Source organism: Oncorhynchus gorbuscha, linkage group LG19 (genome assembly GCF_021184085.1).
Source record: "Oncorhynchus gorbuscha isolate QuinsamMale2020 ecotype Even-year linkage group LG19, OgorEven_v1.0, whole genome shotgun sequence".
Classification (NCBI taxonomy): Eukaryota; Metazoa; Chordata; class Actinopteri; order Salmoniformes; family Salmonidae; genus Oncorhynchus; species Oncorhynchus gorbuscha.
Window position 1 is genome coordinate 17216079 of NC_060191.1, and position 14582 is coordinate 17230660.

The window sequence follows — 14582 nt, forward strand, 5'->3', positions numbered from 1 at the left end:
TCACTGACGTCATGATTTGACCTAGTTTTTTCCGAGTTCCCAGTTGGCTTGAAAGCACCAATATCACAGTTTATAAACTCAAGAGACCGCGATATTTCTGGGAACGCTTGCTTAAACAGACACACCCTCTCCCCTCAAATTTAGTCGACACTTCTGATAACGTTTCATGACGACTGACGAGACGCAGGGTATGGAGGAGTTTATAGTTTATCAATCGAGGTTGCGACACCAGGAATAAAGTGTATCGAATTCGGGGAGCATTTTCTACCAAATGAACATACTTGCCGATGTATCGAATCCCAACACTGCTGCTGTATTTAGCCTTGAATCGTTTTTAATGATTTATTTTTCTTACGGTGACTGAGAGTCTGAGAGTTGAAAAGTATCGGGATTCATCCGACAATCCTCGTTCCCCCAGCCTGTAAATCTGTCATCATCATCCATAACTTTTTATTATGAAAACCTGTCTCTTTTTGTCAAACCGCTCACCCTCTTCAGGATTCGAATTTATAGAAGGGTAGCCGAAATGTGTTAAGCCTAAACACCACAGGAGTTAAATATTGTTTATCTCAAATAAGATACATTAATTAATTTATAAACGCTATATCAAGTTCACATCGAAAAGGTAATGTTGGCGAAATTGTTTTGATTGTAAATCAAGGAAGTATTTGAGGACACAGAATTGGAGGAAAACGTGAGAACGACAAATATACTCTTAATTGTTTGAAATCAGTTCACAAGGCACACAAGCAGGACAATTAAATAGTTTATACAATAGGGAGCATTCAAAGACTGACATTAATTGATCAAAATGTAATTAGAGAATTCAGCTTTTGTGCCCTTAGTGAATTAAGGGTAGAATACTTGACACCACAGAGGGGCAAACAACTGAACACAAATAATTACAATTATAATTAACTGAAAATGGAGAGCAACTGATCGCTGGCTCCAGCAAAATGCCCAGCTCGTAAGGAGCAGAGGACGGGGCTGACTAAGTGTCAGCCGGGCATAGGTGTCGGGCACGGACAGAGGCCCAGCCGGGCACAGGTGTGGAGATCATGAACAGAGGCCCAGCCGGGCACAGGTGTGGAGATCATGAACAGAGGCCCAGCAAGGCACAGGTGTCGAGGGCACGGACAGAGGCCCAGCCAGGCACAGGTGTGGAGATCATGAACAGAGGCCCAGCAGGGCACAGGTGTCAAGGCCACGGACAGAGAACCAGCTGGTGGTGGAGTAGCCCGTACAGGAGCGGAGGACTGATGCTGTTAGAGGTGTGAAATGGATGCTGGATGGTGGGACTCCTACAAAGTCATCTGATTGGCAGCATGGTTTTTTGCATCACTCTTCATCAATGCCACCAAATACCCAGCATACCACAGAGCATTTTCAATAACCTACTTGAAGGTCTGCTTCCTCTAAAGGCTGAATTGCATCTCATGTTGACCCAACAAATGTGCCTTGTTGCTGGTTTGCCAACTCTGAGCAGTACAGCCCCCCCTGGCCAAATTTATCCAGAGATATATCCCTGGTGTACTCTCTTTTAGAACTATGTCTGCTGAAATGCCAAGCATCATTACTGTCAAATCAAATTTGATTCACCATATATACAGAATACAGTGGGGTGTAAACAGTACAATGAAATGCTTGCTTGCAAGCTACCTCTCAACATAGCCTTTATCATACAGCATGTCTTGGGGGTATGACATTTGTGTGTCTTTCTCATTCATCATTATTCACATTTCATCAGGACTCTCTGTAATCATGGTAGCATCCACATTAATATAGAAGTGTTTTGAAACATTCTATTCTTGTTTACAATAAGTGACTCCAAAATGACACAATACATTATTTGTCAGTTATTTCTATTTAAAGTATATCTATTTCTACAAAATAATCTGAAACACAACCAATACAAAGAGCAAATATTTGTAGAGTCACAAGCTTGATGTAATCATTGCGTGCCAGGAATATGGGACCAAATACTAAACTTTTGACTACTTAAATACACATGAGTGAATTTATCCCAATACTTTTGGTTCCTCTTAAATGGGGGGACTATGTAGAAAAGGTGTTGAAATAAAAAGGGCTGTAATATGGATGAAAATACCTTCAAATTAAAGCTGACAGCCAAAGCTAATTCACACTTTAAAAATAACATTTATGGTCCATGGACTAAGGACTAACATTAGCCCGAACAGGAACGTAGGACAGGGAACTGACGAGCACAGGTTTTGGAGGATAGAGGCCCAGGGGGTGGAGTAGCCCATACAGGAGTGGAGGACAGGGGACCGACTGATGCAGCTGTGGACTGGATGCTGGTAGAGGGGATGGGAGTAGGATGAAAGGTGCCAACAAGAGGCAGGGCTGTCTCCAGCACTGGAACTGTCAGTACCTGAAATTCCACAAGCTCAACAAAGCCCTCATCATCCTCCCCTTGGACATCAGGATCACCTGTCACCAGTTCTGCAATGGCAGCCTTATAATCCTGCAGCACCAAACCAGTTAGATAGAAGAGGTACTCCAAATTAGTTCTGAGAATACACCCCGGACTGAGAATGGAATAATTCTATTATAACATTTCACAATGAGAAATGTGTTGCTGTGTTGCTGTTTGTAAAAGATGCATTAAATTATTAATTACATTAAAAGTATATTGCCATTACCAGTGTATTTGCATGGAAAAGTGTAAGGAACCATATGTTCCACTGAACAGAATTAATCCTATTTCGTTAGACTTGAGAAATTTCACTCTAAAAATAACATAAGTTAAACATTGATGGTGTTATTACAGATGACCAAAAATAAATCGCTAAATACTGTAGCAATTTTTACAGAAAATTGCATAGCTCAACGTACTGTCAGGAATCCACAGATATGTTTTTTTTAAACTCACTGAATAATGTTCACTTTATCAGTGATATAGAATCTAAACAGTGTGATGAACCCATCAAAGCTGAATAGATTAGTCTTTCAAACATCTAAAGAACAATAAATCACCAGGTGTTGATGGAATTACATCAGAATTTTACTAATTATTTTCTGAACAAGTAGCTCCCTTCCTATTTGAAGTCTTTTTTAGAGAGTATTAAAAACAATGTTCTCCCTCCTACAATGAGTCAGGGGTTAATAACACTGATACCTAAGTATGTCCAATTTGTCTTCTTAATAATGACCCAAAGATATTAATACTTGCAAAAATAATTAAAGAAGTCCTGGATGAAATCATTGATGAAACACAGTCTGGCTTCATGAGGAACAGACATATTTCTAACAATGTCAGACTAGAATTAGACATGTTTGACTACTCAGACCTAATAACCGGGGATAGCTTCATATTATTTTTTTGATTTTTATAAAGCATTTGACACAGTAGAGCATCAGTTCCTCTTCCACTCCCTTGAGAGACTTGGATTTGGGGATTTTTTCTGTAAGGCTATTAAGACTCTCTATGCAAATGGTAACAGCTCTATCAAATTGAAATATGGCACTTCACCTAGATTTGAGTTAATTAGGTTGTTCTATCTCTCCATACCCATTTTTATTAAGCACCCAACTTCTTGCAAATTGGTCCTGTAAATAATGGTCCTGTACAAGGTCCTGTACAATTGGTCCTGTAAATAATGGTCCTGTACAAGGTATTTCCATAGCTGGTAAATAAATGATTATAAGCCAGCTGGCTGACGATACTACACTTTTTCTGAAAGACACTAACCAAATTCCCATATCGATCAATGTGATTACAATCCTTTTCCAAAGTGTCTGGGCTATATCTTAACATTAATAAATGTGAACTCATAGCTGTCAAAGATTGTGTGACACCTTCATATTATGGTATTCCAGTAAAAGAAGAACTTACATATTTAGGCATAACCATTACAAAGGATCAGAAGTCTAGAGGCTTACTAAATTGAAAACATCTTATTAAAAATAAAAAGGTAGGGTCCTAATAACCAAGGCTGAAGGTATCTCTAGACTAACATATGGCGCGCTCTCTTTATATCTTGACAGTAAAATGAGCAAGGAGATAGACTAGATGCTTTTCAACTTTCTGTGGAGAAACCGTGCCCATTACATTAGGAAAACTGCTGTAATGAACACTTATGAGTATGGTGTGCTAAATTTTCTGGACTTTACTACCTTAAATAATACTTTTAAGATCAATTGGATAAAACAATTCCTAAGAAGACCCACTTCTATCTGGAATTGTGTTCCTCATCATGTCTTCTCTTACTTTTGTTTGCCTTAACTTCATGTTGTTTTGCAATTATAATATTGACAAAGTTCCAGTGGAAATTTCTGCTTTTCTTGTCATGGTCCTTAATTTATAAACACAATTTTTCTCCACACATATATTATATATGGAATAATCGGGATATATTGTATAAAAATACTTCTTTGTTTTTAGAATATTGGTTCCGAAATAATATCCTATTGGTGAGCCAACTGGTAAATGAAGAGGGTCTTTTACTCAGTTATAAGGAATTCCCATCACTTTACAAGGTCCCTGTAACACCTAAAGATTTTGCAATCGTTTTAGATGCCATTCCCTCAGGTTTTGCTCTATTATTCAGGAATGTGTCAAGACCTGACCCTCAGAGCCTGCCTTCTATTGACCCTGCTGACTCATCAGTAGGAAAGATTTGTTTCTCTTTTGGTCCATTAAGCAACAGAGCGATATGAACCTTGTTTCAGCAGGATGTTATGTCATGCCTCATTGGAATGGATTTATTGATAATACCTGTTGGGAAAAAGGTTTGGATTTTGCCACAAAATTAAGGAAGTTTCCTTTAAAATTATTCATAAATATTATCCTGCCAACCACTATATGAATAAGTTGAAGGAAAACATCAACTCAAATGGCTCCTTTTGTAATGACAGAAACAGTGTTGCATCGTTTTTGGCATTGACATCAGTAGATTTATAATTGAACACTTTCATAAACGTCTTACACTGTTGTGGAGAGATGTGCCGCTTGGATTCTTTACCTACAATAAGAATAAGCTGAAACATTTTTATGCAATTCATTTCATTATTCTCTTGGCCAAATTTCATATTCACAAATGTAAATTTACAAACAAAAAAAAAAAAATTTTCTTACCCTACAAAAATAAATTGAACTGTTTTTTAAAGACCATTAAGTACTCTACTAACCAAAAGCTGTTAGAATTAGAAGTTTGTCCCTTAAGGTCTTTGTGTAATGTGATATTGTACCCCCTAGCTCAATTGTCCAATGTATATAATCTATATATACACTTGTGTTCCCTCATGTACTCTCTGTATTGATTTGTTGTTAATTTTTTTTAACTGTTTTTTTTTTTTAAACAACGTTTTCAGTAGCTTGTGGGTGCTTTATATGCAGTTGCATGTCTACTTATATCAACTATATAATTATTTTTATAAACTGGGTGGTTCAAGCCCTGAATGCTGATTGACTGACAGCTGTGGTATATCACTGTATACCACGGGTATGTTAAACATGTATTTTTACTGTTCTAATTACGTTGGTAACCAGTTTATAATAGCAATAACGCTTCGAACACACCGACTGTTTTTGCGTTTTGATACACCAGAAGTACATTCATTTCCAATGGAACGCTGCGTGAGCCTTGCAGCATTGCGTTGTAGAGGCAGTTGCAGTGCGTTCTGTGTGGTGCATACGTTGGATTTATCGAATGTATGCATCAAATTGTATGTGTAAACTTGACAGAAAGTAGCAAGATGTGAATGTTGAATTTTGTTGCACACATATCCAGTAAAGAAAATGTGGGATAACATAAAAAACAGTTTGACTGTAGAATTTCTTTGCATGTTTTATTCATTTATTTGCCAAGTATAATATTTATTCGATGACATCCACAAATTAATTGTGAGAGCCTATAATATAATTTCCCCGCAAAATGTAGTTTTGGAGCGAAATGCAATAATAAATAGTCAAGATAGCAGAGTAGGCTCTTTCAACAATGAGACCAACGTTGAGGAAGGTGGTCTTGACAGTGCTGTTGGGCTGGGACCAGCCCCGCGGAGAGCGCAGGTCTGTGTGGGTCCAGAGAAGGTTAAAGTCCCGAAAGCAGACAGGGGAGTTCCACCGTCTCATTCATGCGCTTTGACTGTTTGGACAGGAATTCCGAAGTTACTTTCGTCTTGACCGAAGCCAGTTCGATCACCTGCTCCAGATGGTTGGAGCCAGGATCGCCTGGATGGATACCAACTACTGGGAGTCCATCAGCCCAGTTGAACACCTGGCGATTTGTCTCCGGTAAGCTACATTCTAGTACATTTTTAAAGCCTTTGATACCATAATTGATTGATATGATACATTGTTTTTATGTGCAACCTAGCTAGCTAAAGGGCTCTCTAGTTAATAGTCCATATTTGACATCAGATATACTTTTACATAATCTTTATTAGGACAATAACTTTTCCCAAAGTTGGTTTATAATCCTTTTTTAATTATGCAATGTTACCAAATGAAAAGAAAGTTGAGGTGCCTTCTGCCCTGATGAAGGCCTTCTCCAGGACCCATTGTTGTTAGTCATTCATTACATTCTTATTGGACTCACATACACTTAGAGAAAAAGGTTCCAAAGTGTCCTTCTGCTTTCCCCATAGGATAACCCTTCTTGGTTGCAGGTATAACCCTTTGGGGAAAAGGTTATACATGGAACCCAATAGGGTTTTACCTGGAACCAAAAAGGTTTCTCCTATGAGGACAGCCGGAAAACCCTTTTAAGTAGACAGTACAATTCTTTCTAAGAGTAGAGTTGGCCTGGGCTAACAGTTTAATGATATAGTCATAGACTATATTGTACTGTTTCAAGGCATTGTTAGTGATGGTTACAATATAATTAGTGGAGCATAATAAACAGTAATGAGGTAGCTGTATGAGTAGATATCATTTCTGGGTGGAATTCAAGTTACACACAATATTGATAATTATTTTGAATTATATTTCAGATTCTTGGCGACAGGGGACTCCTACAGGACCATCGGATTCAGCTTCTGAGTTGGATGGTCCACAGTGGCAGGCATTGCCCCCTCTGTGGCACAAGCCATTTGGGACTGTCTGGTTGGTGAATACATCCCTGCCCCCACGGAGGAAGACTGGAGGGCCATCGCTGCAGAGTTCCTGGAGAGGTGGAATTTCCCCAACTGTCTTGGCTCCATTGACGGGAAACATGTAGTAATCCAGGCTCCACCGTGCTCACGTTCGCAATTCTACAACTACAAGGGAACATATTCAGTTGTACTCTTGGCTGTAGTCGATGCCATCTACGGTTTCCGTGTTGTCGATGTTGGTGCTTACGGCAAGGGAAGTGATGGTGGGACCCTCCGGGACTCTGCCTTCGGCCGGGCACTTCAGGATGGCACCCTGGAGATTCCACCACCTGCATCACTCTCTGACGCTGAAGACCTGGGACCTGTTCCCCACGTCTTCGTCGGTGACGAGGCCTTCCCTTCGAGACCCAACCTCATGAGGCCCTACACTGGATGCCAGCTGCCATTGCCAAAGCCTGTAAGGATCTTTAACAAATGACTGTCCAGACAAGGTTAGTTGTTGAATGTGCCTTTGGGATTCTGGCAGCAGGGTGGAGAATGTATCAGAGTGCTTGGTCTCAGCCCCTCAAATGTCGATGCCTGCGTGAAGGCCACATGTGTTCTTCCAGGAGCCGCTCTGGATGGAGATGGGCACACCAAATGGTCACCTACCTGATGTCACCAGGGCAGGTGCCAACAACACCCCCAGACAGGCACTCCAGGTGAGGGAGAAGCTGATCACCTACTCATCGCCAGCAGGTGATGTCCCATGGCAGTATGCCGTGGAGTGAAACAGCTCTTAAGAGCCCCATAACACAAAGGTTATTTTAAGAACCATCCACCGTTGTCCATAAAGTTGCATTTTCCCCCCAGATTACTTTATGTATCATTGTCTCTCTTCATTTGGAAGTTCTATTTAAGTGACATTTGGGAGTAAAGACCACACCTTAACCCCTTCCCTCTCCCATTAACGTCAGTATTATACACACCTGGCATGGTGCACCAGGTGAGCAGGAGCACTAATTAAGGTTATACGACATACAGTTAGTATGATAACAAAGGGAAAGGGTAACCTAGGTAACCTAGGGTTCATACAAGTTGGTAATACATGCTGTTTACTCATGAAATTTGTATTTCAGATCAAAAGATGAATATGACAAGCAAATATTTAGACAGCAAACTGTTGTTTTAGGATATTTTCTAACCCAGAAACAACAGCTATACATTTGCCTCATTAATACTTTGAAATACCAATTAGCCTACATGAGTATACTGTAAAAATGACCTACTTTACTTCACTGTCGCAACACTTATGACACTACATGTGATGTGGAGAGAAAAAAAACGTACCATTGAACTCGGCTTTCGAAAAGCAGCTGATAAGTTTTAACCTTGACTGCTGCTTTTCTTTGCTGAGGCAGCCTCTTCAGTGTTGGCACCAGGCTCATGGCAAAGAGGGTCTCATCCTCCTTACCGTGAGCATCAGGTTGGGCTGCATCCCTCTCGACGGATCTGGGGGCTGGTACCGCCGATGAAGCCTGGTGTGACGTTGTTCCTCTTCGTTTCTCTCTTTAGTCTCCACGGCCACATCCTGTTGAAGGAGGTCCTCAGTGGTCACTTCCGTGAGGTTCATAATAATCTCAGGTGGTCCTAGATCCAGAGGTGATTCCTCCATTTCATCATCCTCCATGGCTGCACCAGTGGTGGTCATACTTGTGGATAATGTAGGCGTTGTAGAGGGTCTCGCTGCACCGGTGGAGGCGATGGTCGCACTTATAGATGATGTTGAGGGTCTTGATGCACCGGTGGCGACAACACTTGTGGATGACGTAGTAGAGGGTCGTGCTGTAAAATTGCCACTTGTTGTCCCAGGCACAATAAATCGATCCAGAAAAGAAAGAATGTGGCATAAGCACCGAGGCTGTTGGCCTGAAGCTGCTGACCCAGGCCTCTTCTTCTCTTTCTCTGCCCTTCTCTCTCTCTGATACCTGTCACTGAGTCCTCTCCACTTCCTCCTAAAGTCTTCTTCTACATAGACATGAACATGATAAGCCAAACTATTACCTAGCATAACTAGTTATTAGATAACTATCGTGGACATGTCACCTGCTGTACACACAGACACTGTTATCTGACCAAATGATCAGGGGTACAGTAGTATCTATTTCTATTAATCTGACATACACACTCACACTCCTTCAAACATGATTATTTATCAGGGGTAGTAACTAGCATAATTTAAATGACTTTCTTTCACACACCTCATTGGCTAGGTTTTCAAACTAGGTTAGCTAGTTAGCTAACTAGCCACATCTAGCACAAGCTCACTACTAAACTGACCTGGCAATCCTACTATCGTGGACACTTGTCTCCAAGCAGCATTTTTTGTGTTTATGTCCCTGTAGCTGTCAGCAGTTGTGTCAAAAATACACGGTTTTGAGGACACTGCGAAAATGATTATCTCCATGTGTCCAACCGCATGCGACCATCTGCAAAAGATATCTGCATCCGTATAGTTGTCTAGCTGCCAAAATGTTATGGAGCTGTGATGCAAACGCAGTCGGTGTGTTAAGCGTAACAAGCTGACCACATTACTTGCTTCGCGTGTAGGATCATTGCAAAATAAATTTAGAAAGCTGTTATTCAATTATTGCACCCACACTGCTAACGCGCCAACAAGCGTCTGCGTTGCCAAGGGCTAAAATAGAAATAGGTTATATTTCTGACGCAGATTCGCGCTGCAAGTCCTGCCTCTGCCATCTCCTCATTGGTTTATAGAAGCAGGTACCCAGGTGCCATCTCCTCATTGGTTATACCCACGTGGGTGACTGAAAGACAAACGAGGTTAGTGGCAGTAATGCACCTAATTTATGAAAGTTGCCAATTGCAATATAAAGTCAAGCGAAGAAAAAGCCTGGAAGGGAGATGACTAGAAATGATTCGGTTGACCGTTTTATGTGTGGATTAATTGGAGGAGTAGAGGACCTTGTGCATTTCAGGTAAAATAACAACTCAATGTTTACATCCCAGGACAAATTAGCTAGAAACAGCAAGCTAGCTAAATAGGACAAATTAGCTAGCAAGTGCAAGCTAAATTGCCATAAATGTTTAATGCTTTTCGACCTGTCTCCAAAATAATATAATTGGTTCAAAGTTTGTTTTGATATTTTAACCTGCATGACGCGATCGTGTTTGGTGTGGGGGGACAAAATAAATGTATGCACGATGGCGCACGCGCGCAGCTGGTTTAGGTTCCGTGTAAGGCACTCCGCGATGCGTCGTACATAACAGCCCCTAGCTGTGGCATATTGGTCATATACCACACCCCCAATGCCTAGTGTTTTAGGGAGCGTTTGACAGTGATGAGGGGTGGTCGTTTGACCGCAGACCCATTATGGATGCAGGCAATGATCACTGAGATCTTGGTTGAAAACAGCAGAGGTATATTTGGAGGGCAAGTTGGTTAGTTCACATATGGTGTCCAGGGCAGAGGGTGGTCTATAGCAAGTGGCAACGGTGAGAGACTTGTTTCTGGAAAGGTGGATTTTTGAAAGTAGAAGCTTGAATTGTTTAGGTACAGACCTGGATAGTAAAGACAGAACTCTGCAGGCTCTCTCTGCAGTAGATTGCAACACCGCCCCTTTAGCAGTTTTATCTTGTCCGAAAATGTTATAGTTAGGGATGGAAATTTCAGGGTTTTTGGTGGTCTTCCTGAGCCAGGATTCAGACACGGCTAGGACATCGGGATTGGCAGAGTGTGCTAGGCCAGTGAATAAAACAATCTTAGGAAGGAGGCTTCTAATGTTAACATGCATGAAACCAAGGCTTTTACGTTTACAGAAGTCAACAAATGATAGTGCCTGGGGAATGGGAGTGGAGCTAGGCACTGCAGAGCCTGGATTAATCTCCACATCACCAGAGGAAGAGAAGAGGACTAGGATAAAGGTATGGATAAAGGCTAAAATAACTGGTTGTCTAGTACGTTCAGAACAGAGAGTAAAAGGAGCAGATTTCTGGGCATGGTAGAATAGATTCAAGGCAATGTACAGACAAAGGTATGGTAGGATGTGAATACAGTGAGGGTAAACCTGTGCATAGAGTGACGATGAAAGAGATATTGTCTCTAGAAGTATCATTTTAACCAGGTGATGTCACCGCATGTGTGGTAGGTGGAACTAAAGTGTTAAATAAGGCGTATTGAGCAGGGCTAGAGGCTACAGTGAAATAAGGCAATAATTACTAACCAAAACAGCAATGGACAAGGCATATTGACATTAGGGAGAGGCATGCGTAGCCGAGTGATCATAGGAGTCCAGTGAAGGGCTTCAGGCAGCTAGCGGGCCGGGGCTAGCAAGCTAGCAGAAGGACGTTGCGATGGAGGAAAGTCTGTAGTCACCCCCTTGTGCTATTACGGTCGGCAGACGGATCAGCAGGGCTCCGTGTGGTAAACCAGGCCAATTGGCAAAATAGGTACAGTGGCCAAAGAATTTGTCCGATGGGCCTCTTAAGCTAACAGTCCTATGTGCTCTGGACAGCTAGCAGGCCGCCGATAGCGGATGGGTATTCAGGGGACGACGCGATGGCGAGCCAGTTGAGAAAACCCCATTGGGCGAATCACGTCGGTGGTTCAGTAGTGATGGGTCGGCGGGGGGTCCAGGCCAGTTGGCAAAATGGGTATTGTAGCCCAAGGAGTGGCTGATGGACCTCTTTGGCTAGCCGGGAGATGTGCCTAGCAGATGGGCCTAGCAAGGTGAGCTCCAGGCTAATTGGTTCTTGCTTCGGGACAGAGACGTTAGCCAGGAGTGGCCACTCGAATAGCAGCTGGCTAGCTGTGATGATCCATGTGGAGAAAAACAAGTTGCGCGGTGTAGACTGGCGAGAGTTAGAGGTAGCTAGAGGTAGCTGTGCTGATGACCACTAGCAGTGTCTAGCTGACTACTAGCTAGTAGCTAGTTAGCTGACTAGCTTCTGTTGGGGTTCCGGTTCAGAGGATGGATCAGCAGGGCTCCGTGTGGTAAACCAGGTCGATTGGCAAACTAGGTATAGTAGCCAAAGAATTTGTCCGATGCGCCTCTTAAGCTAACAGTCCGATGTGCTCTAGACAGCTAGCGGGCCCCGGCTGGCTAGTAGCCAGTTAGCTGGTAGCCAGTTAGCTGGCTAGCTTTTGATGGGGGTTCCGGTTCTTAAGTATTTAAATCCGGTGCATCCTGTTTCCATTGACCATCCTTGAGATGTTTCTACAACTTGATTAGAGTCCACCTGTGGTAAAAAGCTATTGATTGGACATGTTTTGGAAAGGCACACACCTGTCTATATAAGGTCCCACAGTTGACTGTGCATGTCAGAGCAAAAACCAAGCCATGAGGTCGAAGGAATTGTCCGTAGAGCTCAGAGACAGGTTTGTGTCGAGGCACAGATCTGTGGAAGGGTACCAAAACATTTCTGCAGCATTGAAGGCCCCAAAGAACACAGTAGCCTCCATCATTCTTAAGTTTGGAACCACTAAGACTCTTCATAGTCCTGGCCTCCCAGCCAAACTGAGCAATCGGGGGAGAAAGGCCTTAGTCAAGGAGGTGACCAAAAACCCGATGGTCACTCTGACAGCACTCCAGAGTTCCTCTGTCGAAATGGGAGAACCTTCTAGAAGAACAACCATCTCTACAGCCCTCCACCAATCAGGCCTTTATGGTAGAGTGGCCCGACGGAAGCCATTCCTCAGTAAAAAGGCACATGACAGCCAGCCCGCTTGGAGTTTGCCAAATGGCACCTAAAGGACTCTCAGACCATGAGAAACAAATTGGTCTGATGAAACCAAGATTGAACTCTTTGGCCTGAATGCCAAGTGTCACATCTGGAGGAAACCTGCCACCATCCCTACAGTGAAGCATGGTGGTGGCAGCATCATGCTGTGGGGATGTTTTTCAGCAGCAGGGACTGGGAAACTAGTCAAGATTGAGGTAAAGGTGACTAGTCTCAGAGAGTCTCGAGAGATCCTTAATGAAAACATGTGCTCAGGACCTCAGTGCTGAGTAAAAGGTCTGAATACATCAAAGAAGTTGTTCATTCTTTTTTGGGATACTTCAAGGAGTCTTAAAATTCAAAATCAAGTATCTAAAGGATCCTTGGTATGACCTTAAAACAAATTCCATATATTAGCTCAGTAGACCTCCCTCTCCCAGCTTAGACAGGGCTTAGTCTGCAGAGGGTTCTAATAGTCAAATCATAGCATAAAAAGGTGAGCTGGTTCTACTCTTTTTCGCCATTTTCTGGTGTTTTGTGGTGCGTGGAAAAACAAAAGTCAACCGCCAGGCTACCTGCTAAGAGCCTTGGGCCAGTAACCAAAAGGCTGCTGGTTTGAATCCCCCGAGCCAACTAGGTGAACAATCGGTAATGGTGTCCTTGAGCAATGCACATAACCCTAATTGCTCCTGTAAGTCGCTCTGGTAAATAACGTAAATGAAAACGTAGGGGGTCAATTGGTTAGGAGCATGTCATCCTCTTCGGCACCATCTTAACATGTGCTCTTTATGACACAATGTAAAATCCCAGTTTTTTGACAAAGTTACACTAATGACCCACTTGTGGTTACAGTTAATGTCATTGGGAAGTAGGAGAGGGTACGGGGGACGGATGGAGTAGGCAGAAACGTGGACCAAGACAACCAATCACCTCTCCTCTGTGCGAGGAAGTGCATTGGGCAGAGGTTGGCAGACCTATATTTTTCTAAATAAGATTGTCAAAATATTCCTGCATTAAAATGACTGCTTCTGTGCTTCTAGCGTTAACTGTTTATTCATTTAAAATGTAAATATCTCTGCCATTTGTAAAGTAAAGTCCCCCCAGTCTTTGACCTTTCCTAAATAAGTAGTTCACACGTTAGCATTTCGATATCATGAACAGAATGTGTTCTAAGCAGTTTAAAGAGGAAAAACAAATTTCCGTATTCTAACGTTACCCAAGGCCTTCATAAACACAAAATCTAATTTTTCCGATAGCATACATTTAATGTATTTATTACACTACAGTCAAAATTACCCCTCATTGGCTCAAAGTGGGGTCCCCTTGAGGCCCGGTTTTTCTAGTGTTAAGTACACAAGCATAGGTTTTGAACACACTTTCTACAACTGTGTGCACGGGTGAACGGTGCGTAGTGCAGTCGTGACATTTCATCAAAACCTACACTTATGGATCCAAAAGGGTTGACACGAGCAACAACAGAGATGAATAATACTGTAGGCAAGCATTTCAAGAAATTACAAAATAGACCAACTCATCTTCCATTACTTGGAGATAGACAAATACATATTTCCCCAAAACCCTAACCCAACTGCACAATTCATAGCAAATGTTCAGAGGAAGTCTGACTCAGAATCAAGCCTTCTATTTATGTTCTGTTTCCTTCTGTGTTAAACGTGAGAGCAACATGACATAATTTCTCACTTCTGTATCCCCTGAAACCAGTCACTGCAAATCCAGGCTGCATACACACACACACACACACACACACACACACACACACACACACACACACACACACACACACACAC